The 13,071-nt window shown below is 37.9% G+C and overlaps 1 long non-coding RNA gene across 1 annotated transcript; it reads left to right on the plus strand.

Moving 5' to 3' along the window:
* The first annotated feature begins 7,172 nt into the window (after window positions 1-7,172).
* LOC112177226 lies at window positions 7,173-9,202 on the plus strand. Its single transcript, XR_002927320.2, has 3 exons — window positions 7,173-7,530; window positions 7,849-7,997; window positions 8,454-9,202. It is a non-coding gene; the product is annotated as an uncharacterized LOC112177226 (long non-coding RNA).
* The last annotated feature ends 3,869 nt before the right edge of the window (window positions 9,203-13,071 follow it).

Raw genomic sequence — 13,071 nt, forward strand, 5'->3', positions numbered from 1 at the left:
TGAAAATTGAGCTACCTATTCAATCTCTGTGCTGATCTAAATTATTGTGCTTCAGTTTTACTCACATTAGTTAGCCAAGTATAGTACTAAATTTGTAATTTTTGACTATTTTGAAATTTGTATGTACACAAGTCTGGTTAGAACACCAGTTTTTGCAATCTGTAAAATAAAAACGGCTTCAGTTACATTACATATCTAGCATGAAAATAAACCGATATTTTGTTAATTATATTTGCTACTTTATCACTCATAGAATTTAAGAAGAAAACAAACCCGCAGGAAAGCGCGGGCAACTTTTCTAGTGATCATACTATTTCCCACAATCAATGTATTAAACAAAATCTCTCTCCAATTTTCTTGCACATAACTTCCCTGACTTGATTTCTCTAGTTTTCGAAAGCCCAAATATTCACACCCAATTTGCACTTCTCTTCCTGTTCTCTCACTTTATGAGCAATCAGATAGAAAGCTCAAAAAGAGCATTCTTTCTGTTTCCTATGACCCAAATCAGAACCCAATTTTGAATTCTGTGAACATGCCTGAGTTAAAGCCCAATTATAAATCATCTCTTCAATCTCACTTGACTCCTAGGTAAGCAAAGAGAAACTTAAAAAGGGTACATTCTTAGTCATACCTCTTAAGACCGTTGAGTGCAGTCTAGGAGGGACGATGCAGCATCGATGGATGATTGGCGCACCTACATTGATCAGAAATTGGTCATTCGTTTGACGAAAATTCTGCTCTGAGACTCGCACCAGACCACATAATAAAGATACAAAGTCACTGGTGGTGAAAACCGTGAAATGTTAGAATAACCATTCACACTCAATAGGGAACAGGCAGATAGAGTTCTTTAATGCTATCAGTAATTCAGTAAATGTTCGAAAATTCTACTATCCACCCGGGGTGGATGTCAGCCTGGACCCATCTACCGTTGATCTGTGGCTGAGTGGGTCCCGAGCAACGATGACCGTCTCTTTCCCGTTAGTTTGAGCTTGTCGTGAACGTGAGTGTGAGTTTGTGAAAAAAAAAAGTGGGACCGAGGTTGAGAGGTAGAAACAGATGGAGGGGGTAAACGGAAACTGTTTTGCTACCCATCAAATCATCAATGGCAAACCAGAAAGGTTGAAGTATGAACAATTGGCAGTTCCCTGAGCCAAAGCAAGATTTCCGCAGAAACCCGAATTGGAAACAAAAAAGGGAGAAAAGAAGGCTGTGAAGGCAGCGCGTGACGATGAAGAACCTCAGCTTTGTGGTGCTTATTTGCTTATGCTGCAAATATTTACACCTATCTCCGCCGTATGGAGGTGAAGATCTTAAGTTTGCTTCTATCTATGATTGATAGAATTGGGTATTGAATCATAATTGAAATTGGAGTACAAAGATGTTGAATTTGTGAGTTTGGGTGTTAATGCAATAATGGGTTTGGACTTTGGTTGAATAGTTTAGGGGATCGATCTGGATTAGAGTGTTTTTTTTTTTTTTTTACTTTTGTCAATTTGGGTATTTTGCTTATGAAAATTGGTTAGTCTTTAGGTATTTTGATTCAGAAGGAATGAAGGATTCTATCAATTCGAATATGAGAGGTGTTCTTGTGAATTGTTAAGTGGAGGTTGCAGATGAATATGAGGTCCTTCCAGAGACCCTTCGATCATCTCGCTGCGTCTTATGTTGATGAGTATCTTTTCCTTTGGAGTTTGAATTTTGAACTGGGTTGTTGCTTTCCTTTTTTGGTTGGGTCATGTTTCCCTTTTTTGGTCTTCTTCTGACCGTCTTTTCCTCCACACAGACTGAAAAAACAGAGAGAGCAGAAGAAGAGGGCTCTGTTTTGCTCACTCTGTTCTTTCTCTCAGAACCCAGAAAACCCAAACTTTCTTCATACATTATCTGATAAGATACATTAGATGAGAAAAGTGTGTAAAATTGTATGCTTTTCTTCCTTACATGTACTATTTTTTGAGGGGAAAATTAAAATACTCGGTGTTTGCGTCCAGTTCCTTGGGCTGGTAAAGTTTGCACACAATGTATGAGGGAGAGGGAGAGGGAGAGGGAGGTTTGACAGGGTGACATGAGAAATTACCTTAATCCACATGTCAATGACTGATCCGCAATAAAGCATCTTCTCATTCTGGGTTTTCCGAAAATGAATTAGTGACTATGATGAGGTTCGTATAATATCTAATCTAGCTGTGGAAGAATGAGTTGCACCATCATAGATAGAAACTAAACAGAGTGATGGATAGAGGAGACATTGAGACAAATACTTTTTGGCAAAACGTCCGTGTTCTGTGGGATTAATTGTCTGATTGCAAGCATACTAGTTCCAGAGGACTTCTCTTATGTTGTATCATTCATTCATTATATAGGGAATTGGAGTTGCACAGCTACATATAAACAGATAGATAGGGCTGAACCATTCTTGTTGTCTGATTCTCATGCACACTGCACAGAATCAGTTGGCACATATGACCCCTTGACAGTGAACTTAATATACGCTCGGTTTTGATCGCTAAACATGTCTGATGAGGTTAGTCGCAATTTGCGAGTAATCTATCTCCTTGCTCAGAAATATTTATGGATCTGGACTAAGTTGAAGCTTGTTAAAAGAGCGAGCAAAGAAAAATTGTCAAAAGCTATGCCAAACTTCTGTGACAAGTTCCATGTTTGAGTGTCTTGTGCAAGAACAAGAAAAATAAGGGTGCAAAGGCCGGCATGCGTTGAAATATACAAACCAAATTGAAAACCATAGAGAAGAGAAGAGAAGGTTGGTCAGTCGTCACTCTTCAGGACCCAAATATACTAGGGAAAGTCATAGAAGAGGATCATATTTTAGACTTCCATTTCAACCCCAGACCAACCAGAAAGAGAAGACGTTTCTACCCAAACCCAACCTTCCCTTAACAACTGATGCTTGGTCCACACTATTATTAATTTATCATCTTACTTCAACATACAATAAAATTAAATCAAATTTAAAAAAAAATAAGAAGAAGAAGAAGAAAAGAAAAGCACGGTTTTGAGCAATCTGTGCAATATTGCAATGGGCCATGTGGACGGTATTCAACGAAGTAAGGATTGATCTCAAACAAAGACACAATTTCACTACAAATCTGATTTTCCCTTTTTTTCTCATTGATTTTCTTGATTATGTGTTTTGAAATCGAACCCCCATTATAGGACTTTTAAATAGCTAATGTATTCACCCGTATACAACCCCCCTTTACGCCACATCTACCAGAGATTAGAAACTGGGAATTGAAACAAGAAATCGATAAATTTGATATTACTCATCTATTTATAGTGTATTAGTAGGTATTGTGTAAAAAAAATTAACCCGATCTGCCGACATTTCGACATCAAACAAAGCAGTCAGTCATTTATATATACACTTATACTTCCCTTAGGGGAGCTAAACCACTAGGAGATAAGCTTCCCAAAATTTTTACATTGGTTGATATATCTCATACCCACAAGAGTGTGAGAGCTGACATGTCCAAAAAAGAAGTTGTGAATGAGCGGTTCATATTAGTTTTATGTGGTATTTAGGGTTTAGGGGTGACCTAATAGATCGAGACTCAAACGATGACAAAAATAGCTGAAATTTTGACCATAACCATTTTTTCTTATCATGATAACATCCAACGGTCGATTTTGGTAAAATCTATTTCCTCCACCTTGTTGTTTATCGAAGGTATATTTGTTTTATATAACTAATAAACAAGTTAGACAACATTATTAGGCATATGAGGATTTTGTACGATCCAAAAAATTAAAATTGAAAATCGATAAATTTGACAATACCCATCTATTTATGGAGTATTAATAGGAATTGTGTAAAAAAATTAACTTGATCCATCGTCATTTCGACATCAAACAAAGCAGTCAACCCTTTATACACTTATACTACTCTAAAGGGAGCTGAACCGCAAGGATATAAACCTCCCGAAATGTTTACATTAGTTGATATAGCTCATACCCACGAGAGTGTGAGAGCTGACAGATCGAAAAAAGAAGTTGCGAATGAGCGGTTATGAGCATATTAATTTTATGTGTTATTTAGGGTTGACCTGGTAGATTGTGATCCAAACGACAACAAAATCAGCTGAAATTTTGACCATATCCATTTATTCTTATCATCATAACATCCAACGGACAATTTTGATAAAATCTATTTCTTCAGCTTGTTGTTCATGGAAGGTATATTTTTTTATACAACTAATAAACAAGTTAAACCACATTAGTAGACATATAAGGATTTTGTGCGATCCAAAAAATTAAAATTGGAAATCTATAAATTTGATATCACCCATCTATTTATAGTGTATTAATAGGGACTGTGTAAAAAAATTAACCCGATCTACCATCATTTCGACATGAAACAAAGCGGTCAACCATTTACACACTTATACTTCCCTAAGGGGAGCTGAACCACGAGGAGATAAACTTCACAAAACTTTTACATTAGCTGATATAGGTTATACCCATGAGCGTGTGAGAGCTGACAGAATGAAAAATGAAGTTTCGAATGAACGATTATGAGCATATTAGTTTTATGTTGTATTTAAAGTTTCTGATTGACCTAGTAGATCGAGACTCAAACGACGACAAAATTAATTGAAATTTTGACCATAACCATTTCTTCTTATCATGATAACATCCAACGATCAATTTTGATAAAATCTATTTCCTCCGCCTTGTTGCTTATGGAATGTATATTTTTTATGCAACTAATAAACAAGTTAGACCATATTAGTAGACATGTAAAGAATTTGCGTGGTCCAAAAAATTGAAACTTGAATTTGACATCACCCATATATTTGTAGAGTATTAATAGGTACCGTGTAAAAAACTTAACCCGATCCGCCTTTATTTCGACATCAAACAAAGCAGTCAACTTTTTATATACTTATACTTCCTTAAGGGGAGCTGAACCATGAGGACATAAAACTCCCAAAATTTTTACATTGGTTGATATATCTCAAACCCAAGAGAGTGGGAGAGCTAACAGATTGAGAAAAAAAGGTTGTTAATGAAGGGTTATGAGCATATTACTTTTATGTGGTATTTAGGGTTTAGGGTTGACCTAGTAGATCAAGACCCAAACGATGAAAAAAATAGCTAAAATTTTGACCATAACCATTTCTTCTTATCATGATAACATCCAATGATTGACTTTGATAAATTCAATTTTGTCCACCTTGTTGGTTATGGAAGGAATACTTTCATATGTCTAATAAACAAGTTACGCCACATTAGTAGGCATAAAAGGATTTTGTATGATTCAAAAATTGAAATTGGAAATCGATAAATTTGACAGTACCTATGTATTTACCACAGTCTTAGATACTATGTAAAAATTAACCAGGTTTGTCGTTGTTTCGACATAGGTCAAAACGGTCAACCCTATATTTGCGATATGCCATTAATTTTTGGACTTGATGAAAAACTGCACGATGCGCTAAGTTCGTGAGAATTTTTGGAGAATTTTTCCGACAGTCTAGCTATTTATTACAATTTTTGAACTCAAGCAAGTATTATTGCGTTGTACTAAGAATATTTTGATACAAATAAGGCTCATTTTGCGCCGTTTCAGGCTAAGTGAATGCGTTGTTTTTACCCCTATGACTGAGCTACTTGACCGTATGTTTTGAGAATTTAAGCTGACATGCGTAAACGATTGCAATCTTTCATGTGAATGTTGAATTTTATTGTCATAATAGTTGAAATAAAGATTTTCAAATTTACAAAATAGTCATCTCTCTGCCAAAGGGGGTTCTTTCTAAGAACAGTCTCCACGCGCTAGGGTTCGAGGAAAAGCTTGTCGCCGTCTTCTCTTGTTCTCGTCCGGCTGCGCTGCGGCGTTGGCACAGGCCTCTGTCCTGGCCGGAGTACGTCAGTTGCGGTCGGACGGGATATGGGCTCAGGGATTTGGCCTGGTGATCGGAGCACGAGGCGGAGTTGGTCCAAGCTTGTTGGATTTCGGTTTATGGCGGTGACTGCACGGGGAGGGGTTGCGCGGCAGCAGAGGGTGTCCGGCTGTGGGGCGTCGGTCAGACTTTCGGATCTCGCAGTAGGGGTTGGGGAGGACGACAGTGGGTGTCCAATTTCTGGTGTTTCTCGTCATCAGGGATTTGGGCACTCGAGTGTTGGGGCTGTGTTGGTTGAGGAGGGCAGCTGCTAGTTCTCTGTCGGCGGCGTTTGTTCGACGGTGGCCGGGGTCCGAGAGCTACAGCGGAGCGCCGATCTGGGATCTGAGAAGGTAGTGGTGGTGTTGCAGCAATTGTTTTGGGCTGGATCCAGTAACTGGGCCCTCTTTGCCCTAATCCGATTGTGGGCCTGTCCTAGGGCTAGTGATTTTTGGGCCTGGGGATTCATCTTCATCCTAGGTCCATTAAGGTTTATTTATTTCTTTAATGTTGTTTTTTATTTATGTTATTTAGTTTGTTTGCGCTCTTTGCGAGTAATAAGTTCCTACAGTAGTTGTGTAGGGCTAGTCAGGCGGTGGGCCTGTGTCTGCACTCAAAGTGCCTTGTCTGCTCTGGGTAGGCGGCGAGTTCCTTGTTTCGTCAAATGGTCGCTACCGCCTAGTGGTAGGGTGAAGCTAAGTGTCGTCGGATGTATTCTCCGGCGGCAACATAGTAGGAAAGCTGGGATTATAGTAATTATGCTACGATATAATCGGGTTACATATTGAGTTATCTTTCCGTTATGTCACCGCTATGTCAAAGCAAATAGAGTAGTCATTCGTGCACTCTTTGCTAGTTAGTGCTTGTTAGAATACATGTCTTCTGTAGAGATTCCTGATGTTGTTTCGGGATATACTCTAGATGCCTATTGTAATCAGGGGTTTAGGCTCAACGTCCCCCCCCTTGTATTCGACAGTTTCTTTAATCAAGGCGTGAGGGCAACCGCACCCGCCCTTTATTTAAAAAAAAAAAATGATTTAGCAAAAGTAGTTACAGTTGTCTCGTCAAGTAGTTACAAAAGACCTTAGTTCCAGTTGTCTTGTCAAGTATCAATTTTTTAACCAATTGAAGATTTAGATTTATAATATAGACATAGAATTTAAATTTTGCAAACCATTCCATTTTATCAAACTGGATATAGAGTTATTATAAATTTAATTTGACATGAGTTTGTTTTCGAGAGTCTTATCCCTTGTAAACATAAAACAAAGGCTCTCAACTCTGCAAGAGTGAAGCGGAATTCAACTCAACATTTCAAGTTCTCAACCGGAGCCTTCATCGGCCCAGAAAATTTAAAGTTTCCCGCTTGTGCAGTTTCACTTCCCTCTCATATGGAAATCCTAAATTTCCAACTTCCCTCCAATTCCATTCAGCTAACCCACTTAGCTATCAGATTCATTTCATTTCTCCTCCCATCACCAGTCCTCTCACCTTCAACCTCCAATTCTTTAGTCCCCATCGCCCATGGGATTTCCCTCTTATAGTTCGATATGGGTTAAGTTTTAACGAGTTGTTAAGTGCCAAAATCTAGAGTTCAACACCAGCCGCTCTCTGGGATTATGAGGTGATTGTTCTCTCCAGGTTATTTCATTGGGTTCCATATCTTCCTAATTTGCAATTGATTTTCTCTGCACTTCAATGTGATCTATATGTAAATAGAAACCTGGTGTTTGCTCGGTTAAGTTGCTGGTTACCTCCATTAAAGCCTGCTTCTCTACAAGTAGTTACAAAAGACAAATCATTGGTTTGCCGTTGACACTGTGTTTAAAAACAATGAGATTGTCGAGTGTATTTTCGTTGTACTTGAGAGCGTCTTCATATTCAAGTGTTAATCTATTTCTTGTGGTGAATATGTTGGAGGTCTAACTATAGTATTCTTCAGTATTGCAGAGGAGAATCATGAAACAAGTACAGATGTATTGGTGTCGGGAGATGGAATTGAATTTTGTATGCGGACCATAGTCCTCAACGGTGGAATGTCATGTTGAGGATTTGTTGGAGCTGCAACAAGAGTTCCTGGCCAGCGAGAAGGTTTGTTCTAGCTACTGTGTTTAACTTATTTCATTGTATTTGCTCGTGCTTTTGAAGAATTTGCTTTCAAATGTTTCTAGCTATTGTGTTTAACTTTCATTGGCATTCCAACAATGGCAAAATATTTTTGGTATTTTGTGTATATTATTTGTGTGACAGTCTAGGCACATATACATCGAGGAATTGAGGATGACCATTTTTCATGTCATATAATACAGTTTTTCTACACTACCATTAGTACCATATACTCTGATGTGGTATATAATACATCAACTTACTTGGAGGGTTTACATTTTATAATTGTAGCTGATATATTATAGAGAAGAAAGAAGAAAACAAAAAAGTGAAAAGATCATCTTGTCAATATGCTAATTTCACTAATACAGATATATGTTGATTCATTATGCTTCTGATAAACCAGACAAGTATATTAAGCTGTGTTTCTTCTGGTTGCAGAGAATACTTGGGCAGCCTATCCCATGAGTACATTCCCAACGCAAACATACTATGTACATTCCCAACTTGGCACAGACCATGTACAATTTCATCAGTGGTTTAATCCTAGATAAGACAGTTTAGTTAACTCATTAACTAAGCTAGTTAAGTAGTTATTGATGGACTTTAGGTTGCTGGAACTGAAGACTGCTTGACAACATTCTCAGCTTGCTTTGATGCAAAATGCTACATCCGACCAAGTAGGACTGGTTGAGAAGAATCTGCTTGCTTTGATGCAGCATTTTTGACGTAGCATCCTGGCATGGCTACTGAATGGAAAACTATGATCATGCATGCCTTTCCAAATAAACTTGCAGTAGTGTAGTAACTAGAAACCACTAAGTTTGTGGGATTGTAATTTTCTACTGCTACTTAGCTTGTGTTTGATTATTTTCATTTAGAGTTTGCTTCATATTAGGAAGCATACATGAGTTTCCTTTTTGCAATGTTAAAAGATAAAAGCTTGTAGATCACAAATGAATTACATTGACAATTGAGGCCTTATGTTCCATTGATTGAATTTGACAACAATAATAGCATATATCTGTTACATTTGGGCAAGAATAGCCTGTCTTAGCAAAGCACATGTAAAAATTAGAAATATATAGTTACACCAGTGAGAACATTGTAAAACATAGCAAATAAATTATCAAACAAGCAACTGTCTCTTGAAAACAAATCCTATTTGCCTTGAAAGATTATCAGGCCTTGTAGAGGACCAAGTGGAACACAAATTACACTTGCTCCATCTGCAAAGTCAGCCTTTTTATGTGATAAGCAATCTGGACCTCCTTTGCCAAGCTAAGCATGTGTGCGAAGGATTTGATAATGGTATCCTCTGGGTCCAAACTTGTATAGCAATGTAGTCTGCACGTTTTATCGTTATCATGCTTTCCTTCATACTCCACAGCAAGCTCATAACACCATTCCTTAATTGCTCAACCAATAACACTCATCACAGTAACTTTCAGCACAGACCAATAACATTTGGTTCATCAAATGCATCCTTATGCTAATCACCACAATGATAATTAATTCAAGCACCATTCCTTAATTGCTCAACTAATAACACTCATCACAGTAACTTTCAGCACAGACCAATAACACTTGGTTCATCAAATGCATCCTTGTGCTAATCACCAGAATGATATTTAATTCAAGCATTGCCAACCCGAGATAATGTGCCTAATTTGTTTTTTCATCTATGTCATGTTTAACCTCTTCAAAATATAAGATCTTTAGAATTTACGAAAATTATTCTACGCACCGACGGTGCAAGTAACCCGACAGTTAAAATGCAATCTCAACCATTCATTTGATCCAACCGTTCATGTGACACTAACATTCACACTAACGCCGTTAAGAATTAAAACCCCAAAAAAAAAAGTCGGTTAACATGGTAGAAACAGAGATGGGTAACTCAATTTATCTAATTAAACAAGGGTGAAATCTAGAAGTGGGAACTGGAAAAGTCGGGCATGGAGGCAACCCCAAAGAAGTCGTGGCTGAGCCATAGCCTCCGCCGATATAACGGCGGATTCTACTCTTCAGCCAAAGGTAAAGCCGCCACCAGACCCGTCTTCTTTGGCGCGTGGAAGCTCAGACTCGTGGCCTCTGTTTTCCTCCTTTGCGTCGTCGTTTTGTTTCCTCCGGGCTCAGCTTTCTCATGATTCTAGAATAATTGGTTTTATAGTGGTGAATCGGTAATTGGGTTTTGAAGCAGAGGGTAATCGGTAATTGGTATTGAAGCAAAGGGTAATCGGATCTGGTTTTTGGCGGATTAATACAGTGAGGGAGAAGAGGTTTCAGATCGACCTGCGTTTCCCAATTTTTTAATTACTAGTTTTTGGTGTACTCATATAAGAATAATAATGGATGAGAGTGAAACCACCAGCCATGCATAGCGTAGTGGTTGAGATGCTATTCATATGAGTGGCTAGCTACGGGTTCGAACCAGCTTAAGGTTTTCTTTTATTTTTTATTTTTATATATTTTCTAATCTTTGCTTTAATAAACTACTTTTTTTTTTTTTAATTCTTTTTTATCAAGCATGTAGTATTCAATAAAACTTCGTGGTTTGTTATTTTTATAAACTACGTTGCTTATCTATACTATATTTAATTATATATATATATAATTTATTTAAATAGGACTATATTTAACTATATTTAAGATAAAAGAGTTTGTCAGTCAAATCAGAATTATTTTACATAATACCTTTTATATTTTAAAATACGATGAAAACCAAACTAATTAGAAAGAGTACACAATTAAACCACAATTCAATGGCTGATTTACTTTATCATTGCATCCAAATATCGGTTTTCCTAATTCGAGGACTCATTTTGAAGAATCTAATTGAAAGTTATATGGTTATAAATGTAACTTCGGTTGACCAAGCAGATCGAAGTTGAAACAAATATGAAAGTCGTTGTATTTTTTACTCTAGGGATGAGGTATTCAAATCGTCTCCTCTAATGGTTGATTTCTCCAATTTCATTTATCTCGATTGGGTTGCCCTTTGAGGAATCTAATATATAAACATAGGGTTATAAAGTTAAGGGTTCTTGACCCAAAGCACCAAAATGAACAAAAATTGTCCCACTTACCACAACAACAAATTTTTGTTCCCACATACACAATTTAACAGAAAATAACCATTTTACCCTCAATCCAATTAAAGATTTACAACCCTGCCACTCTGTCTTCTCTCTCTGCGGACGCCGATTCTCTCTCTCTCTGTCTTCTTCAATTCCCGTCTTCTTCCCCTCCAAGTTTGCCTCTCTCTCTCTCTCTCTCTCTCTCTCTCTCTCTCTCTCTCTCTCTCTCTCTCTCTCTCTCTCTCTCTCTCTCTCTCTCTCTCTCTCTCTCTAGATCTTACATGCTCTGAGCTCTCTCACTCCGAGTAGCCATGGCGGCTCACCGATCTCTCCTCCTTCTCCTTCCCTTACTCGCCTCCCTCCTCCTCCGTAATGCGGCGGCGAACACTATCTTGTTGCGCCTGATACACCACTTCTCAGACGAAGCCAAGGCTCTCAAGGCCTCCCGCAGCACCGGCGACGCCAAATGGCTCGGTCGGTGGCCGTGGAGAAACTCCATGGACTACTACCACCTCCTCGTCAACACTGACTTCCACCGCCAGAAGATGAAGCTCGCCGCCATCGCCTTTTTTCGTCATCATCAGTTCCAGTTCCTTTTCCCCTCTGAAGGTAGCAACACGGCATCGTTTGGCAATGACTTCGGCTAGTCCGTCCCTCTCTGTTCATTTTGCTTATTCCTTCTTTGAAATCGAGGTTGTTTGATAATGGAATTTGTGTGTGAATTGTTAGGTTGCATTATACATGGATTGATATAGGGACGCTGAATATTTGGTTTTTGCCACAATGCGGCTTTCAAGTCTGCCCACCACATGTTCGACGAAAGTCCCCTATGAACTTTGGCTTTACTATAGACGAATTTGTTGTTCTATTTTTGTTTTGTTTTGTTTTTTTTTCCTTGAAAGGTATTTTTGTTTTGGGTTTTTTGGCAAGGAATTGCATCTGTTCAAATATAGTTTTAGCTAATATAGTATTCATTCAACATTATTGTTGACCAATAATATTATGTAGAAAAGATTAGAAAGTAATAAAGGTCTATTGGGGGGCAATAGACGCTTTGAATTGATGTAATCACCTCGTTTTTTATCTTTAATCAAAGTTTTATTTGTGTAATTTTAATAAGATTAGTTCCCATTTTGGTAATCGAAACGTCTATTGGGGGTAATAGACGTCTATTGGGGGGCAATACATGGCTGATATACGTCTATTGGAGGGCAACATACTATTGGGACAATATTCGTCTATTGGGGGGCAATAGATGTCTATTGGAGCAATAAACCTTTCCGGTGAGGTTTTCTAGAAAGTTCGGTGGGCGGCAGCAGGTGACAGGCTCCGACGAAGTCTCTTATGGTTTCTCTCTCTCTCTCTCTCTCTAAGTAACAAAGGGGTGAGGGGTAAAATAGTATTAAAAAATCAAAAAAATCCTAATGGGGTATTAGGGAAGACTCCCTTAGAGTGTATTAGGTAAGAAGGAATTAAAAAAACTTAATGGGGTTATGGGAAAAAAATCCCTAAAAATGGGGTAAATTGACAAAAACCCTAAAGTTAACAATGGTTAACCAAGTGGATGAAAGTCAAAACATAGACAAAATTGACTAAATTTTTTTACAACAACCACGATTCCAATCATCTCATCCAACGGTTGGTTTAGCCAAATTCATTTTTCTCTGTGTCTTCACTTTTGGAAGGTCAACATCACTTTATATGCAATATACAAATTAGACAACACTAGTAGACACATCACTATTTCTTGTGATCCGCCAACTCGAAATTGAAATTTTTTGTTTTCAACCCTTAACAAGTACGCACCATGCAGTTATATACGCCATATGGAAAAACTAGCATGGTTTGTGGTCGATATGACATCGGTTCACCATTATGAATGTTACTTTGGTTGACCAAGTGGATCGAAGTTGAAATTATGGCAAAATTATCTAAATTTTTGATAGAAAGCATAGAATATTCCAATCATCTCATCAAAT

Source organism: Rosa chinensis, chromosome 1 (assembly GCF_002994745.2).
Source record: "Rosa chinensis cultivar Old Blush chromosome 1, RchiOBHm-V2, whole genome shotgun sequence".
In the NCBI taxonomy this organism is placed as follows: Eukaryota; Viridiplantae; Streptophyta; class Magnoliopsida; order Rosales; family Rosaceae; genus Rosa; species Rosa chinensis.